Raw genomic sequence first — 19,622 nt, forward strand, 5'->3', positions numbered from 1 at the left:
AAGGGAATCCTCCTGCACTGTCGGTCGGAATGTAATTGATACAACCACTATGGAAAACAGTATGGAAGTCCCTTAAAAAACTAAAAATAAAACTACCATATGACTGAGCAATCCCACTACTGGGCATATACCCTGAGAAAACCATAATTCAAAAAGAGACATGTACCACAATGTTCATTGCAGCACTATTTACAGTAGGACATGGAACCAACCTAAATGTCCATCAACAGATGAATGGATAAAGAAGATGTGGCACATATATACAATGGAATATTACTCAGCCATAAAAAGAAATGAAAATGACTTATTTGTAGTGAGGGGGGTGGACCTAGAGTCTGTCATACAGAGTGAAGTAAGTCACAAAGAGAAAAGCAAATACCATATGCTAACGCATATATATGGAATCTAAAAAAAAAAAAAAAGGTACTGATGAACCTAGTTGCAGGGCAGGAGTAAAGAGGTAGACAGAGAAAATGGACTTGAGGACATGGGGTGGGAGGGCAAAGCTGGGGCAAAGTTAGAGTAGCAGCAACATATATACACTACCGAATGTAAAATAGTTGGCTGGTGGGAAGCAGCAGCATACACAGGGAGGTCGGCTTGGTGCTTTGCGATGACCTAGAGGGGTGAGATGGGGGGTATGGGAGGGAGGCTCAAGAGGGAAGGGATTTGGGGACATGTGTATGCATATGGCTGATTCACTCTGTTGTGCAACAGAAATTAACACAGTACTGTGAAGCAATTATACTCCAATAAAGATCTATTAAAAAATAAAACAAACAAAAAAACCCAAAACACAACAAAAAAAAGAATCTTGAGATGAGATACCCCGAATTATCTGGGTGGGCCCAGCATAATCAAAGGGTCTTTGTAAGAGGGAGGCAAGAGTCAGCATTAGAAAAAAGGAAATATGACAACAGAGGCAGAGATTGCAGTGATGCTCTTTGAAGATTGCAGAAGGGGTCACAAACCAAGGAATACAGGCAGCCACTAGAAACTGAAAAAGGCATGGAAATGGATTCTCCCCTTCAAGCCTCCAGAAGGAAGCAGCCCAGTCAACATCTTGCCTTCAGCCCTGTGAAACTGACTTCAGACTTCTGGCCTCCAGAACTGTAAGAGAATAAATTTGTGTCATTCTAAGCCACGAAGTTTATAGTAACTTGTCACAGCAGTAATAGGAACTTAATACAGTGATTCATAAACTTATAAAATGTCAGGTAATGAGTACCGTAGTCCAACAGGAGTATAAGTTCTGCTGACGAGGAATGTGACGCTCCCTCCACCACATCCCACGTTCAGGATGCCAGTAACTGTGGTTCTGACCCTTCTGATGAGGTGTATGTGTTGTGACAAGGCCCAAAGGATAGAGACTTGGGACTTGGGTGGAATTTACTTGATATATTTCACTCTCTCCTGAAGGCTTTTTTTCTTTCTTTCTCTTTCTCTCTTTTTAAACAACTAGGTTCTTTTTATGAAGGAACATTTCCCTCTACTAATCCCATACCTTTCTCTTCAACTTTCCCCATAGTTTTTCTGATCTCTATTTCACTCTTGATTCAGTGCTGTTCTTCTCAGAGAAGAAAATCTTCCTTTTAACTTCCAAGGAAAGAGGCAGGCACTCTTTGCTTCTTATTGTGATTTGATAGGGGGGTGATTTTCAGTATGTCTCATGTCCAGAAAATCCTATACTGCTTTGTCGCTGCATTGTGTCATGATGTGTTGAGCTCTTTTAGGTGGCTGATATGGAATCTTGGATTAGTAATTCCCAGCACTAATGTTCTGTAGCACCTATGGAGTTTTGACAGTTTCTCCTACATATTAGCTGTCTCCTTGGTGCAGTGATTTGTTAACGGAAAAATAATATCATTATTTTAATATTTTTATTAGCAGTGTTTTTATGAGGTTCCGTCCCACGCAAACTGCATGTTGGTCGCTTTGTGGTAGTTAACTATTGCAGTATCCATGAAATTTGGGTATGGATGGGATTCATTGTGAAGAGTAAGCAATAGAAAAATCTAATGAGAAACAGAGGAATTCTAACAGACCCTCTGATAAAGGGATGGTTTCATTTTGAGAGTTGCCGCATTTCATGTTTATCAAAGATTACAAATGTCAGTCCCAGGGTAAGTAGAATCTTCAGAAAAGTTTAGTGATGTATGTATTTGTTACAGGGATTGATTTTCAAAAGTCCTTAACTAGACTTTGTTTGGTTGATCCTCATGCATACCTATAAGGAAAAAAGTAATTTAAATGGATACAAGTTGTTTGATTATTTTAAAATATAAAGTTGAGTAAAAAATTGAACCTTAAAGTTTTAAGAATATATATTATTCACTTAAAATTGACACATTACTGGAACCATATACTTTGCCCTGAAATTTTATTTTAAGATTCCTGTACAGCTATGGATTACAAATTTTATTGTGAATAAGAATCATTTGGAGTCACTTAATGAAACATTGTTTCTTGGGCCTCTTACCTCAGAGATTTTGTTTCAGTCAATTAAGAGTGGACTCTGGAATCTCTATTTTTACCAGTCACTATAGATAATTCAACAATCCTCAGGGTATTCTTCAAGAAACACTGCTATATATACCCCACCAATAAAGAAAATAGTGAGTGTGTGCTATTTAAGAAATTCCTGAAGTCTTTTCAGAATAATAGTTGTTGGAAACACCGTTTGCCATATGTAAGATATGCTGTGCTGAGTTACAGAACACTTTAGAAAAAGGCTTAATGTGTTTCGAGTGAGCCTATGGCGATTTTTAAGGTTCTGGATTTCACTCAAATTTGTAGCATTGCGAGCGGCATCCTTTAGATATGGCTGTAATGTGTTTAGCTCGATGACACGGAAACTGGGAGATATTTCTCTAAGACATACCTACTGAGAAATAGTGCTTGCTGCCAGTATCTTGATCTGTATACATTGAGCACTTAATAGTTTGCATTTTTTGTTTATTCACTTGTCCTAAATGCTTAATGAATAGGTTCTCTAAGGCTTTAATTTCCAGCCAATCCTAAGTTTATTACTAAAGTTTATCAAGCAATAAACACACTGTTGCACTTATACTGTCATGTTTTTATAAAGCAGCTTATAAAAGGTGACATCTGGCAAAGAGACAGATCTATAAAAATCATGTGGGTGGATATTGTGTCATTTTTTCTTCCATACTCCCAGAAAGAGTAATATTATTTTGACACACACATACATACCCACTGTCAAGTTTCTATTTTTATAGTTAGCTTACCGCACATATCCTTAAGCTATACAAAACCTTTTGGCTAATGCAAAAAGTGACATTTCTGCATATTTATTACAATGCCATTTTAGAGGTTGACTTTGCCTGATAGGATTTTTCCAAGAACAATGTCATTTTCATGACATTAGACATTGTTGAGAACAGTACTATTATGCAGTTAGTCAGGAGAGGTCAAATATGGAAGGACAAATCATAAATCACTTAATTTAATGCTTGGCATGATTATTTCTCAATATTTGCTAGATACAGGGACAGAAGAAACTACAACACAACCCTCATGAGCAGATCCCTAAGTAGTCAGAATCTGAACTAATCCTTTGTCAACATACACCCTACCCCAAAGTCCAGAAACCCTACTCCTAGGTTTATACCCCCAAAATGAATGCATTTATCCACCAAAAGACTGGAAAAGAATGTTCATAACAGCTTTCTTTAGAAAAGCCCAAACTAGAAGCAGCCCAGATGTCCATCAGTCACCGAATGGATAAATGTAGTACACTTATAAAATGGAATACTTCACAGCAGTGAAAACATACCACCTACTGTCCCATGCAGCAACATTAATGAATCTCACAGACAGTTGAATGAAAGAAGCTGGCTACTGAAGAGTACCTACCGTATGATGTACTGTATTGGAAAATGCAAGAACTGACAGAACTGACCAATGGTGATAGAAGTTAGAATAGCGCTTACATGTGTGTGTGTGTGTGTGTGTGTGTGGAGGGGGTGGGTAGTTTATTGAGGGCACTGTCTGGGAAGGGGCAGAGGGAGTCTTCTGGAGTAATGGAAACACAGTGTTTCACTGTCTGGGTGCTGGTTACCTGTGTGTATACATATGCAAAAATGCAGAGTGGCACACTTAAGATTATCCCACCTTACTATATGTTCTGGATACCTATTGCTGTGTAATAAACCATTGAAAAACGTAACAGCTGAAAACAGTTTGTTGGTATTATATCTCACAATGGTGTGGGTCAGGGATTCGCAAAGGGCAGTGCAAGGATGATTGGCTTATCTCATCCAGTAAAGTCTGGTGCCTCGACTGGGGCGACTCCAACGGCAGAAAGTCAGTTAGGTTCCCCCCTGCCCCTTCTCTCTCCCCGCCCCACCCCCTGGGGCTATCTAAACGGGCCTTCTTGGGACATGTTGACCTCAAGATGGTCAGACTTCTTACCTTAGAACAGTTCATGACTTTAAGAGCTGGTGTTTTAAGAGAGTAAGTGGACATAACAGTTTCTTAAGACCTGGGCAGAGTAAGTTCGGCTGAATTCTCTTGGTCAGAGTACTTTCCGAGCCCACCAGACTCGAGGAGATAGACCCCTACCTGTCACTGGAAGGGATTTTAAAGATTTTGCGGCCACACTGTATAGACGCAATATCTCAATTTAAAAGTTTTCTTTAAAAAGTTAAAATCAGTCACATTACTCTCAAAACTTTATTTTCTGTTGGAAGGTATTGCAAAATTTAAATCTAGTTCTGAAAAACACAAACAGCAAAAGGGACCCTCCATCTGAAATCACAGTTTCCATCCTATCATACATCTCCTCTCCATTTCTTTTTGAGGTTGAAAATTCTGTGACTTTTTCTTATGTTATTTGAAGTTTCTGGGCTTTGAGTTTTATTTTTGCCAGGCTTGGGTGAACTTAGACTTTTATTTAATCATTTACGGCCTAGAGTTAACTGTCAGATTGAAGTCAGATAAGGCTGCTGATGCAACTGAAATCCTTTGCTCCTTTTGAGTTATGGATAATGAATTTGCCCTCTTATGGTCATAGTATGATTTTTAAGAAAGAAATCCTGTATTTCTTATTAATCATCTATCAGAGCTATGTTGCCCAACCGGTCTCTTTGTACAAATCCTTATTAAGAGAGGAGCACAGGGCAGCTGCATTTATGAAGTGAGGTTTTATATGAGATTGACTGGCAATGTTTATTCAAGCTAAATAAAGCCAGCGTGAAAGCAGAGCCTTTTAAATTATTTGGCTTCATTTGAACATGCCACTGATGTAGACAGCTTGGGAAAGCAGTGTGTGTACACAAAAAGCTACATTAACAAACATATCAAAAGGTTTCAATGCCAGCACACCAAACATCTCTAGCAGAGATAATTACTGCACCCGTGCTGGGCATAATTTAGGTCAAGAGAAGCACTTCAGCCAGATCTTTAAACAACATTGTACATCTCATTTGAAGTTTTTGGGACCATATCTCAGTTGTGTGCCAGTATGTTCAAAGTCCACTTTACAGAGTCAAGATTAGAAAAATCTGACTTCATATCCTCTCAGATTTTCTTTTTAACTAATTGCAGAATGCTATCCTTTTGCTCCCTCCCCACAACCCCCATCAAACCAGAAAGAATTTGTGCAGTAATTCCATATCACTGTAATTTCAAGACTCCGCTTTCATTTGTCACTTAAAGAGCTTTGCAGTATATAAAGCAGTCAACCCAGCTCCAAAGCCGTATCACTTTGTCAAAAGAGAGTTGTTTGCACTTTACGTGACAAGCTATTTGTATAAAGTGCCAGGGTTTGAACTAAATATACTGCATGAAATCTAAGTTATAGATGATGGAATCTTGTTTGTAGTGCTTGTCATTTGCTGCTCACTCTTTCCCCCCCAGCCTTCTAACTCACCCCCCCCCCAGTCGAATGGGACTGTTTTGAAGAGACCCCTTTAACTTTGACAATATTAATGGTGTTGCTTGAGCCACATCAGAAGGCACACAATTCTAGAGTTTGATGAACACATTCGTTTCCTCTCACTGATCTCTGACTCTTGAATACTGTAGACTGCTTAGAAAAATGCTAACGTGCGTATTTGTATATGTGTCATGTCTAAAGCATGTTTATGTGTACAAATAATATCCATGTGTGAGTCTGTGAGTATAACAGAAGCATGACCTTAGGAATTGGCTAGATTCTAATCCATTCCCTTCTGTTCTCAAGCAGTATGACCTTGGACAAAATAAGATGTTTGAATTTGTTTGCTCATCTGTAATTTGGGGGAACTAATCCCAACCCTCAGGATTATTGGTGCATTGGTTCTCATGTGTGGCGTATCATGAATACTAGAAGTCCCTACATTCTTAGGACTATCACAGTAAGCACATTTTCTCGGCTGCGAGTTGAGCTGATTCTCTGTAGAAGGTTTTTTGGTTTTTGTTTTAATCTAAACCTTTCCAAGAATTAGTTATTCATTTTTAATTGTTAACAAATGTAAAAAAAAAAAAAAATATATATATATATATATATATATTTGATACCTACTTTATGTAGATATCCTTCATAGCACACTAGGTCCCTCCTGGGATATAGCGTTTCTACCGTGCTTCTCAAAGGTATCCACAAGCCAACACCAGTGGCTTATTATCACCCACAGGCCTATGCAAAATACGGATTCTCAGATCCCAACCCAGACCTTTTGAAATAGAAACTGCATTTCAACCTTTATTTATTTTCACACTAAAGTTAAAGAAGAACCTTTCTAGTAGAGTGATTACTGGTTCTTAAGTTGGAAGACCTAGGTTCTCGTGGAGTTTTTTGTTTTTTGTTTTTTAAAGGTTTTTAACCATGACCTTCAGTAAGAAATAGATTTAATATCATTACCCAACAAAGAGGAGCATACATACTCATAAACACACGTAGTTAAAACAAAAGTTGCACCAAACAGTATTTACCCTTGCTATATGCTGAGCACTCAGATATTTTTTATTTCAATTTAAAACATGCCAGCCATGGCCCCTTAAATTGATTTTATAATCATTCATAAAGAACTGTTGTTCTACATGACCTTGTGCATTTTTTCCTCCCCAGGCCTTGATTTTCTCAACTGTAAAAGCGTGTATGTTGTGTCAATTGATTTCAAATGTCTCTTAGCTTAAACAGCCTGTGATGCACTTCGAAATGTGAAAATCCACTTCTGGACCACATTTTAAAAGCAGCATGTTTATTGGTTATTGTATGTGTTGTTTTACTGAGAGGGCCGGAAGGAGCGCAGACAAACAATGGCTCACAGACCACAGCTTTTGCATAATAAAAGCTCACGGCCCAGAGTGGTAGACAGTGCAAAGTGAACAATTACATGCAGGTCCTAAACATGTGTCATTATTTAAAACAAACAAAACACACTTTTAAGCTCTTAAAAATGTGTATACTTTGTCAGTGTGTAACTGAAACATAGTGAACTAAATCCTCGTCCTGTCTAATACACAATCAGAATATTTTTGGGGGATGGGGAGGTACCAAATTACTTTATTTGAACAATGGTACTAAGGAAAGAACTTGTAGATGTTTTGGTACAACTTATAGAAAAGGTAAAGGTAACCCAAACGTGCATGCACTGCCTTGGTGACCAGGGAAGTCATCCCCGTGGCTACAGGAAGCCAGCCTAAGGCTTAGCTCTCATTATCACTGTATTCCAGGGTGTGCTTGTCAAAGAGATACTCTGCCATGCCAGATTCCGGGGCCCCCATCTTGGGCAAGTTGGTTATGTGGTCGCCCGATTCTTTGATGGATTTCACCTGCTCATTCAGGTAATGAGTCTCAGTGAAGTCACACAAATTGGGGTCATTATTGTCAGTGGCCAGTTTGTGCGGTTCCAGTAGTGACTGATTCACACTTTTTTCCAAGTGTAGCGCGCCTTCCATTGCATTCAGCCTGTTCTCCCAGTCATCATGGTCTGGTTTCTTGATATCCTGATGGAAGGTTCGGCCACCCCGGTGGTTCTGCAGCTGATTCATCAGTTTCTCAGCATGTTCCCTCTCCTCACGAGATTGGTGAAGAAAGTATTTGGCAGAGTTCTTCAAAGCCACATCATTGCGGTCAAACTAGTATGACACGGACAGGTGGACGTAGGAGGCGTAGAGCTCCAGGTTGATCTGGTGGTTGATGGCGGCCTCCGAGTGCTGGTGGTAGTGCTGGCGCCCCTGCGAGGGGGACGCGGTCGTCCTGGCGGGCGGCCGAGGAGAGGCGGCGGCGGCGGAGGCTGCGCGGCGCTGGAGTGGCGGCGGGGACCTCGGGGCGGCCGGAGGGCGCTGTGAGGTGGCGGCGAGGGCTGGCGCTGAGCGGCCAGCCGGAGCGGGGGACGAGCACTGGGTTCTGTCCAAGCACTGTTGAAGCAGGAAACTGTGGCGACTCTCCGCGAAGACTGTCCACAATCAGAATATTAGGCAGTCTTCTGTTTAGAAAAGATGGTGACTGCAGTGGAGAACGCTGACAACATCTTGACCGGTGATCAGAATTGAAAGATCACCAGTGAAAGGCAGTCATCGTGTCCCTCCTGATGTGATGCCCTGAGAAGGGCACAACGTGGCCAGTACAGTTTGGGGCCAGGAATACGTAACCAGAATCCAATCTCCAGGACACATCAGAGAAACCCCAATAAGGAATAGTTCTCTTAAAAAAAAAAAGTATGTGGAAGGTACAAGTGGAGATATATTGTGAAACAAAAAAAGTCAAAGAAATGTTTGACATCAAAGGAGACTACAGAGACAGGGGCACTAAATGAGAGCCTATACTAGATCTTACACTGGACAGGGAGAATGCCATAAGGGACATCACTAGTTAATAGACAGATACTGGGAAAGAAGATGATGGATTAGATAAAATATGGTACCAATGTTACATTTACTGAAGCTGGTTGCTGCACTGTGGTGATAAGAGAAATTGTCCTTATTCTTAAGAAATGCACACTGAATGAAACTTATTTTCAAAATAAGGACAGGAAATAAACAGTATGTGTATAGGGAGAAAGTGCAGATGATAAGCAGATGGGGAAAACGTTAACTCAAGATGGATCTGGGGTGTAGATAGGTATTCCTTGTGCTATTCTAGTTCTTGGAATTTGGGGATACATTTGAAATTAATTCCAAATTAAAATTTTTGAAATTTTCCTTCCTCTCCTCTCATGGTGCCCCTTTGTGTTTCCAGAATGCCTGGAGCGCTTTTGCCTTGGGGCTTCTGCCTTTTTAAAAACCAAGTTGGGCTGAGCTGGAGCCCCCTGTATTCTCTAGTTTCCTGAAGCTCTTCGCTTCCTCGGGAGCTGACAGAATAGGCCTGCAGTGCCCACCTCCCGTGTCTGCCCTTGTCCCTCAGGCCTTTTGGTCTGTCCCTCTTCGGTCATACCTGCTCCTGCTTCAGTGCCCATATGTATTACTGATTAGCTGGTTCTGTTAGTCTTTCTCACTTGGCCTTTGGCTGACCTTGACCTCTACCCAGTTCTTGTCCTCCTGCCCCAGTTCACTATATTCTCCCACCTTTCAGCACCAATCTCTTGGAGAGAGCACTGCTCTCTTTTGATCTTGAAGGAAGCCCAGGATCCTCTTTTTAAAAACACTGTAGAACGGGGACTCAGATACCAACAGATGTCTGCACATACCAGGGAGTCCAGAGGCTTCCGATGATAGGTCTTGGGCTCTACTGAAGCCAGAAATCCGCAAATACTTTTAAAACATTTTAAAAAAGCAATGGTCTCCCTTTCCTGTGGCAGAGGAATGCTGGAGGAATAAACAAAGGTGGTTCTTGCTTGTCTGCTCTACCAAGTGCCCACGTGGCCAGACAGATTTCAAAGCAGTGGCCCTCTGTAATTGCTAATTATCCTTCACAGCCATGTCCTTGTCCTCAAGAAGGTGCAGTCTTATTGGTGAGGTGAGACAGTTAAATGTGAAACCGACTGATAGCTTGCGTGATGAAGTGCGTTCAGAAAAATTATAGTAAGTAATACATGGCAGGAATTGGAGAAACCAAAAGACCATTGTGGCTGTGGACGCAGCTTGGCTGGTGGAAGAAGTTGGAGAGCAATGAGGATGTGTCTCCCAGAATCTCTAGAAAGAGCCTCCTAAGGGCTCTGCAGTGAAAGACAAAGCAAGCAGGCAAGGAGCCCAGCTCTGGGGCACAGGATACCAGATGGTTCACTGAAAGTCAGAGCTCAGGGTCCGAGGGGTGAGGGAAAAGGGCTCAACCCTTGGGCTTCAGCCTGCATTTTCACAAAAAGCCTCAATTTAGATTTTAGATATTATTTCCAAAAGAGGAGAGTTACAGAAGTGTTCTAGCTGGAATGTAAAAAGCCCTCTGCCATACCTCTTGACCACTCACCTGCCATATACTTTGAATTTAAAAAAAGGAAAATCCCACATGCTGCGGAGCAACTACACCATGAGCCACAACTACTGAGCCTGTGTGCCACAACTACTGAAGCCCGTGTGCCTAGAGCCCGTGCTCCACAACAAGAGAAGCCACCGCAATGAGAAGCCCGCGCATTGCAACCAAGAGTAGCCCCCGCTCGCCGCAACTAGAGAAAGCCCGCGCACAGCAACGAAGACCCAAAGCAGCCAAAATAAATAAATAAATAAATAAATAAATATTTTAAAAAAATTAAAACTTAAAAAGGAAAAAAAATTTCTGTCATTACCTTAGGAATATCTTAATTATTTTGATTTTATTTTTTTCCTGTTCAAAGTTTGCTTTTTTTTTTTAACATAGGCATACTTTTTGGACCACTGGTTTGAGATTTCTTCCTTTCTGCTTTTCTCAGTATACCAGGAGCCTCAAAAGCAGAGGTCTTCCATCCTCTCAGAAGCTCTGTCCCTCCCCGCCCACGCCTGTAATAACATCCTCTCGCCATGTGTCTCCTGCACCTGGCCAGGTGGAGTTCTCCTCTTCCTGCCACCTTCCCCACCCCAAGATTAACAGGTCCAAACCTTCTACTGCAGGCACAGTTGGTGCTCAGTTTATTGGTAATTAATGAGTAGTACTTCCTTGACAGAACATAATGGAACTACAGAGCAATCGCTTAGAAAGGGAAACAACCGTCAGTTATCACTCTAATGCATCCTGTTTAGCAGAGGTGATGGCAGCCCGGCTGATGCACAACCTTCTGTGCATCGAAAGTGGATCCCTTAAAAACTCCATTTCTGTACTGCGTGTAATTTGCGAGATAATTGCTCTCAAGGCCAGATTGTAAAGTGGCTTCAGCTATGGGTAACAGTGTAATTTTGGAACTATTCTCAGAACTAGTTATTAACTGTTCACTGTTAATATTTGAATATGAGTAAACAGAAACAATTCTTCCACTTCTTTTTTTTTTTTTTTAAGAAATTCACGTTCTTTTATTTATTTATTTATTTATTTATGACTGTGTTGAGTCTTCGTTTCTGTGCGAGGGCTTTCTCTAGTTGCGGCAAGTGGGGACCACTCTTCATCGCGGTGCGCAGGCCTCTCACCATCGCGGCCTCTCTTGTTGCGGAGCACAGGCTCCAGACGCGCAGGCTCAGTAATTGTGGCTCACGGGCCCAGTTGCTCCGTGGCATGTGGGATCTTCCCAGACCAGGGCTCGAACCCGTGTCCCCTGCATTGGCAGGCAGATTCTCAACCACTGCGCCACCAGGGAAGCCCAGAAACAATTCTTAACATTAAAAAATTTAAATAGTATGGTAGTGGTGGTGACAATTATTGAGATGATCATAGCAATGATGTTAACAAATGACGTTCGTTGAATCATATGTGACAGGCCCTATACTGAACATTTCATATGCATCATCTCACTTAATTCTCAGAACAATCGAGTGTTAAAAATCAGTTTTCAGAAGGGCAACTTCATGGCTGTTGTGCAAATATAAACACAGTTTAAGATCTTATTCAGCTCATTAATTTAAGAGGGTGAGGGACCTAGTAAGATGTTAAAATTAGTCCAAAAATGATTTGAGATTTTATGTGTGTGTGTGTGTGTGTGTGTGTGTGTATGTGTGATTTGATAGATTGTTGGGCCAGATACAGAACAGGATAATGTTCTGCTGGTCCATAAGAGCTCACACAAGTTACTCTCTCCCATCAGTTGTAAAATAGCCCTGTAAACAGAAAGTCACACCCAGCAGTGGGAACACTGTACTGAAGGAATCCAGTAATCTCGTTTGCCTATTTCCAAGTTTGAAATGTTTTTTCTGGTACCTGTAAGGCAGGTAGTGCTATGATCCACACATTACAAATGGAGAAACTGAGACTTTGTGATGTTAAGTAACTTGGCCAAGGTTATATGCGAGGTGGAACGGTGACTGACTTAAGTCTGACTCCTTACACAGCTGGCACTGTGGTGATGAACAGCATGGGCTCAGTAAATGAACAGGTTTGAGTTCAACTCCCAGTGACCTTGGGCCAGGTAACTACTGTGCCTTTATTTTTTCATCCGTGAGGTTGTGTTGCTAATAGTTTTAAGTCGCCATGGTGTTGTGAGGATATGGTGAGGTGACATGTTAAAGCCTTGTGCGTGTTGTACATGACATTGCACTCCCTCTGTAAATGTCAGCAGCTGTTGTCATCATCAGTAATGATCATCACGATCGAGCACCACCTGTGTGTGTCTTGAAAATAGCGGTGCCCTCACCTTCTCTACCTCAATTGGCCATGGTTGCCTTAAAAGTCTGCGCACATCCAGAGTATGAGCTCCAGGAATCTCCATCACGGAAAACCAATTCTCCGTCACAGTTTTTGTCCAGGGTCATGACCAGATTCAGCTGACCCTAGGAATAGAAAGGTAGTGTAATAGTTGGAAAAGTATCTCTTCCTCCAGGGAACAAAACGACAGCAGTGCCTTGTGGCTTATAAAAATATTTACCCCTGCTATTCTATAACCTGTAAGACTTTAAGGATGCATGGATCCATGATAACTGTAGCAGGTATCATTTTAAAAACCTACTCAAAGTAAATATCAGTGTCATACAAACGTGCTAGAGTAGATTTTTCTCAATGGCAAAAATCCAAGCATGGCATTCAGTTTTTCCTTCCTGGAACTCACATTCCCTTGTATCAGTGACAATGGAGTTGAAATGTTTAGGTCTTGTATTGGATATCATCTCACTGTCTTGCTTTGAGCAGATGACGTGTTGGAGGCATCTCTATCAATCTTGTCTTTTGGAATTAAGGAGTGCCAAATGACAGAAATCAAAGGTTAAATGACAAAATGGTGTGTGCTTGGTGAATTTACCATTTTTTTAAATAAGATTTTTCTGTAGATATTAAGGAGGTTATAATTTTTTAGGAGATAATTTACCAGAGACACACTTCTGTACTGGCTCCTTATCTCTGAGATTAGAGCCTTACTGAAGGCAGCATATGTACATCTAGTTACTCACATGTATCAAAAATTTCTCTTTGTGCTCTCATCTTTGTTGTGTGGGGTAGAGGGAAGCATTCATCTCAAAAATGGGACATGATTTCTTGATTTGGAATTCTTCAAAAACACGTAAAAATGATTGGCTTTGTCTTCATAGGATTCATGTGTTAGATTTTTGCCTCATCACAAAAGAAATGCAGCATGTCGGTCTTGTTATTGTGATCCTAAGATGAAGGCAGATACTCATGATTAATTCTTTATGATTTTCTTGTTATCATTGATAATACAAACAATATGTCTGTACTATTTGACAGTTGACAAGCACCAAGTATATTTTTAAACATGCCAAGTTTGTTTGGTACTCCTTCTGCGTATTTCCTTAAATTTGTAAAATTGTGAAATATCTGTTTCTTGTTGTATATTTAGAATTATTGCCTTATATGCTCTCTCACCATGCTGTGAATGGTCAAAGAAACTCAGTTTAATTTTGCACGTATATTGTTGTGAGGAATTGTTGCAAAGAACTACTCTCAAAGGGTTAAGCAGTTGTTCCTAGTGGAAATAAAGTGGACTGAAAGAGACATTGAAGAGGCTTGCAAATGATATCGTAGTAACTCATATCAGGATCGCCCCAAATCTGTTTTTACAGTTTCCTTCTTGCATGGAAAGACTACAGACAAGTTTATTTTAGCTCAAATTTCTATTGCATATGGCCTTGGCACCCTCAGAGCAAATGTATTTTCTATTTTACTCTTAGTTTTCTCAACCAAAATGAGACTTAAGTCACCAGTGAAATATTGCAGGATGTGTTGACTTAGGGAATATATCTTTTCTAATTTTAACTTCTTTAGAAGTTCAGTTGATATAAATACCCTTTAGTGTAGTTTACCAGGCACTGCGTACTCTAGTTCTAATCAAAAGTCATACCAAGTCAGAAGAGAATCAGGGGTTAGTGAAATTCTTCTCAACATTTGTGTCCATTCTATGTCCTAACGGTCATATGTCCTAAACTTTTCATTTTTAAAACCGCTCATGAAGACATACCATGTTACTAAATGTGGGTTCCTTCAGAACATAGTGGGTGGGGGGGAAGAGAGTAGTGGAGTTATGTTTTAATTGTATAGTCATTAACTGACTGAATTTGCTTTTTTCAAAATACAAATTTTTACATTAGCCTTCATGACCTTTAAAAACATTGTGAATTAAGGTAGAACATAAGTAATGCAGTCTCATTAACTTTAATAAAGTTCAATAAAAATTCTAAATTTAAAAAACTTTCTTCAAAAAACTGTGTAATTGCTAAAGCGTGAAATAGAGCATCACAGTTTAAAATTATTAAAAATTACTAAGTATCCATTTAGGAAGAGATTTGTTTTATGATTGCAAACACCTCCAAAACAAATCGACAGTCAATTGCAATGCATTTTGAGATGTAAAAGCACCATTAATTACTGTTAATGGTACTTCTCTAATGTATGTAAATACATCATCTGCACTGGAGCTCTTGGCAGTTATTTCTTACTTCTTTCTAGACAGTTTAAAGATCTTAATTTATTAATATTCACAACAAGCAGAAAGATAAAGATTGTTTTGAAGCTCTTGATGAATGGCGATTGGAGACATACTGTGCTTGTGCTGAGAGTGGATATTAGCTTGTTGGCAGTAACTCACGGCCCTACATGAAATAGACCCCGAAAGGGAGACCAAGAGTTTAAAATGATGTTATTAAGAGTCTCTGGAAGCACTTTATTCTGAGGTATCTCAGTTTTGAAAATTTTATTAGTCTCACTCTACACTTATTTCATTGTTTGTCCCCAAGAATGTTAAACTCAGCACAGGCTCCTGCCATGGTAAGCATTATTTTTGATGCACTTTACTGAATATGACTGACAAGGACTTTTTCAGGCATACATTGGGAGAGCAGTGTTTCCTATTTATTATGTCCTTTCATCTCTGCCTGAGCTAGAATATTCATGCTGTAAAAGTAGTAAAAAGAAAAAAGAATATTCTGTGTTTTCTTGCAAACCTCACCCCCAAATCCAAACAAAGTGAATGCTTTAGAGACTCACAGGTAGGATTTTCACCAATTTAGATATAAAATGTGACAATTGGCAGAATCATATATCAACATCTGGATCCTTCTCAAATGTCACAGGCTGAGTAGTAGGAAAGTAAAAGCAAATTTTATAATGAAATGTTTTTTGGCATTTATTTTTTATCATAGACTAGATTGAAAGGTTTTGCTTTCCCTCATATCTTCTTTAACTTTCTTTGATGGAGACATGTGTAGTCAGCTTAGCTTAGTTGCTTAATAAAGTTAAAAATATCGAGTATTGATGAAAATTTCAAATCTTGCTTCTAATTTTGAGTTTCCAGATTTAGCAAATAAGAATACAGGAGCCCAGATAAATTTGAATTTCAGATAAATGCAATTTTTTAAAAGATTTTAGAGTATTTTAATGTCCATTTCATCAGTGGATGTGTTTTGAAATTATTAGGATTCACAATTTTAAGAGAGCAAAGGAAAGATGGAAAATGCAAACAGTTGTTTCTTGTTAAATTTCAGCTAAAATGTGTTTCGTGTAAGTATATCCCATGTGATACGTGGCACATACTTACCCTAAAAGATTTTTGTTGTTTGCCTGAAATTCAGTTGCTCATTCTATGTTTCACCTGGGAATGCTCTTCTAGTTTATGATGAGAAAAGAATCAGTGCTTTTTGTGAGCATTTAAATTCACACACTAGTTTTTTTAATGTGTAAAATGGCAGCAAAAATGGTAGCAATCTCCCAAGGCCGTTGGGAGTATTAAACGCATTGATACTAGTAAAGCTGGTGGAACAGTTCCTGGCATCTAGTAAGCACTGTGGAAGAACACAAGCTTTTGTTCTCAAATGGTCATTTGTTCTAATGTTAGACACCTTTTCTACTGGAAGCCTGCTGTTACAGATATGTAAAAATGTGAAGGAATCTTCCTGATGTGATTGACAACAGCTATAGTTCATCTACAAAAATATAGGGTGCCACAAGTGACCCTGTGACTGAAATATGTAGAAGTTCAATATGTTACCGTGCTCACAGGCATTGAAAAGAGCCACAACAATGGAACTTTTCCTTTTGCTTTTTATAGAGACACATTGTATTTATTATTATGATATGTCAAGTCGGCTCTGGAACATATGTGTGCTTAAGAAAAGAATAGAGAAAGGATAAAGGAGCCAGGTAGGAGCCAAATTGCTAGTCACAGTTGGTAGTGAGCAAAATGAAGGTCAGTAATGTGAACACAAAAATTCTTATTACGCCAGATGGAAATTCACCATGGTGTGTTGGTGGGTGTTTTAAATGTAAGATCAACCAGTGTTCCTGATTATTCATTTGTGATCCCTAAGAAATGCCAAGTACTGGGCACGCCTACCTTCTATCCCTGCTCTGGGAGTCAGTGTAGAAGTCAGAGCAGGCTGGGTTATAATGTATTGTTACAAAATAGTAACAATAGTAACAAAATTTCTGAGGCTTAATCAACCATCATTTATTTCTCATCCTTGGAGGTCCCACCGTGGTTCCAGGGGTCTCTCCAGAGCTGTTCTCCTCCAAGGGGTGGCTCATAATTTTACTCCACTGCTGACTCGTGGCACCTTTATTTCAAGACTTGAGGTTTACTACAATTGTGGAAGAGAGGCATTGGCAAGTGCACATGGGCAGTTACGTGGAGCGTGTTACTACTGATCACAGCCAGTGGCCCAGAGCTGGTCACGTGGCCCTGTGCAACTGCAAAGGGGGTTCTGAAACATAGCCTTCCATGTGTCAAGCAGTGCACGTTCTGGGAGAGGACCCAGAGCAATTAGCACTAGTTTGCCATACTGGCAAATGTTGCTGATGGATTTTGCTATTCCCTTCCACAAAGCCCAGAGGCAACTTCAGAATTCCTCTCCACTGTGTGGCAGGCAGTAGTTGGCAATCAAAACTGGCAAGAGAAGTTGAGACACAGACGTAGAGAACAAACGTATGGACACCAAGGGGGGAAAGCCGCGGGGTGGTGGTGGTGGTGTGATGAATTGGGAGATTGGGATGGACATGTATACACTGATGTGTATAAAATGGATGACTAATAAGAACCTGCTGTATAAAAAAATAAATAAAATTAAATTAAAAAATTAAAAAAAAAAACTAAAAAAAACCCCCCAAAAACTGGCAAGAGAGCTGAAACCTCTTAGCCATTGCTGCCCTGCTCCCATAAGCCAGAGAAAACATCTATTGCGGTAGGAATTTGGATGTCATGCATAGTGATTAGAGTTTTAGGAATAAGTGAAAATAGATTCTTAGGATAGTCTTTATCACAGGTTTATTGATTTGAATTTACCATCACTCCAGGTTCTGTTTGATTTGGGAGAAGGTAGTTTCCAGGTATACCAGTAATCAATCTCGATGATAGTATTTTAAAAATATGTCCAATTGACCTGAAATTTAAGTCCTCCCTAGTTTTGTTCCCATGCAACACAAGTATTAGGAGTTTTTCATAACTGTGACGAAAAGGGGAGAGACTTATTAACAAACCTTGCAATAAAAGTTGAAAATTGTTTTTTGATCCTGTTGTAAAACTGATGGTATCACAGCTTTTTCCAGCTAACGGCAGTCTTGTCCATGATACCTTAGAGTGCTGCTTGATGAGAAATGCAGATCAGCCCCCATTTCAGCCTGGCCGTTTCAGTTCAGTTTTCAGTTAGGTGGAATTTTCTGGTGAGTGACACTTTCTCCCAATTAACTTTGACGAAGAGATGTAGCCTTAGAATGTTCTCAAGTTGGGAATATGAGTTATATGTCAGTGAGATCTGATTCTTGGAAGACTGGAGAATAATGAAGACACCTTTGAAATGGGGAATTACTTTTCAAAGTTTTTCTACAATGCGATTGTTCATACCGGTCCTAATCAACAAGATTTGTTGTTAATGTTTTCTTTTGAAAACAGTGCTAGACACTGTGATGAACATTAAGTTATAATAGAAGTATTTTACAATGGAATATTACTCAGCCATAAAAAAACAAAATTGCATTATTTGTAGTGAGGTGGATGGACCTAGAGTCTGTCATACAGAGTGAAGTAAATCAGAAAGAGAAAAATAAATAGTGTATGCTAACACATATATATGGACTCTAAAAAAAAAAAAAAGGTTCTGAGGAAGCTTGGGGCAGGACAGGAATAAAGACGCAGACGTAGAGAATGGACTTGAGGACACGGGGAGGGGGAAAGGGGAGCTGGGACGAAGTGAGAGAGTAGCATTGACATATATACACTACCAAATGTAAAATAGATAGCTGGTGGGAAGCAGCCGCAGAGCACAGGGAGATCAGCTCCGTGCTCTGTGACCACCTAGAGGGGTGGGATAGGGAGGGTGGGAGGGAGACGCAAGAGGGAGGAGATATGGGGATATATGTATATGTATAGCTGATTCACTTTGTTGTATAGCAGAAACTAACACACCATTGTAAAGCAATTATACTCCAATAAAGATGTTAAAAAAAAAAGTTATAATAGAAGTATTTTCTAAAAATAGAAACTGAGAAATTGGAGAAAGAGAAAAATATGGGCAAATATAATCAAGTGCTTAGCTGTGTTTTTCATGATAAAAAGTCAGAGGAGCTAAGGCTGGAGAAATTGCTCAGGGTCGGAGTAGGGCCTGTTGGAGGAGGAAAAAAAAATCACTGAACCCTCCATTAATTCAATATGCCGGAGGAGAGAGAGGTTGTGCAGCACCCCACACTGAGGTCAGAGACATTTAGTCAGAAGCTGTTTTTTCTTGCCTCTTTCAATGAAAACCAAGCTTTCCTTGAACTTAGTGATTAAAAAAAAAAAAAAAAGGAAAAAAGAAAAACACAAAAACAGTATCATTTAATTCCCACAGTATAATGATTCAAAGTGGCCTTCCGTTAATTTCTAATTAGAACCTCCATATACTTCTTTTAAAATACAAGTTAAGATAGATGCAAAAAATATTAGTCTGACATTGAATCATAGCCACTTTAAATACAGGTAGTCAATGTAAGTGTTTAATCATCTCCTGAGAGTAAGCATTTTTTTTTCTTTTGTAAGATTACTCATAGTTTTTAACTGATGAGACCTATGTTAATATATGTTTTTAAAACCACAGAGATAATATACAAGCCCATTTTCATGGGTAATCTGCACCCCACCCCCTTCCCCTCTTTCCCTGAGTCCTTCTCCTCTATCAAGAGGTTCAAAAGTTAGGTGTGAAATCTTTGA

General features: G+C 39.7%; 1 protein-coding gene and 1 pseudogene across 17 annotated transcripts in view; one reads left to right on the forward strand and one right to left on the reverse strand.

Annotated features, from left to right (window-relative positions):
* FHIT (fragile histidine triad diadenosine triphosphatase) overlaps nucleotides 1-19,622 on the forward strand; it is a 1,493,627-nt gene that overhangs the window by 892,015 nt on the left and 581,990 nt on the right. The gene's annotated exons all lie outside the window — the stretch shown is intronic.
* LOC103003179 (ferritin heavy chain-like) lies at nucleotides 7,654-12,710 on the reverse strand (annotated as a pseudogene).

The sequence above is a fragment of the Balaenoptera acutorostrata genome, chromosome 10 (assembly GCF_949987535.1).
Source record: "Balaenoptera acutorostrata chromosome 10, mBalAcu1.1, whole genome shotgun sequence".
Lineage (NCBI taxonomy): Eukaryota > Metazoa > Chordata > Mammalia > Artiodactyla > Balaenopteridae > Balaenoptera > Balaenoptera acutorostrata.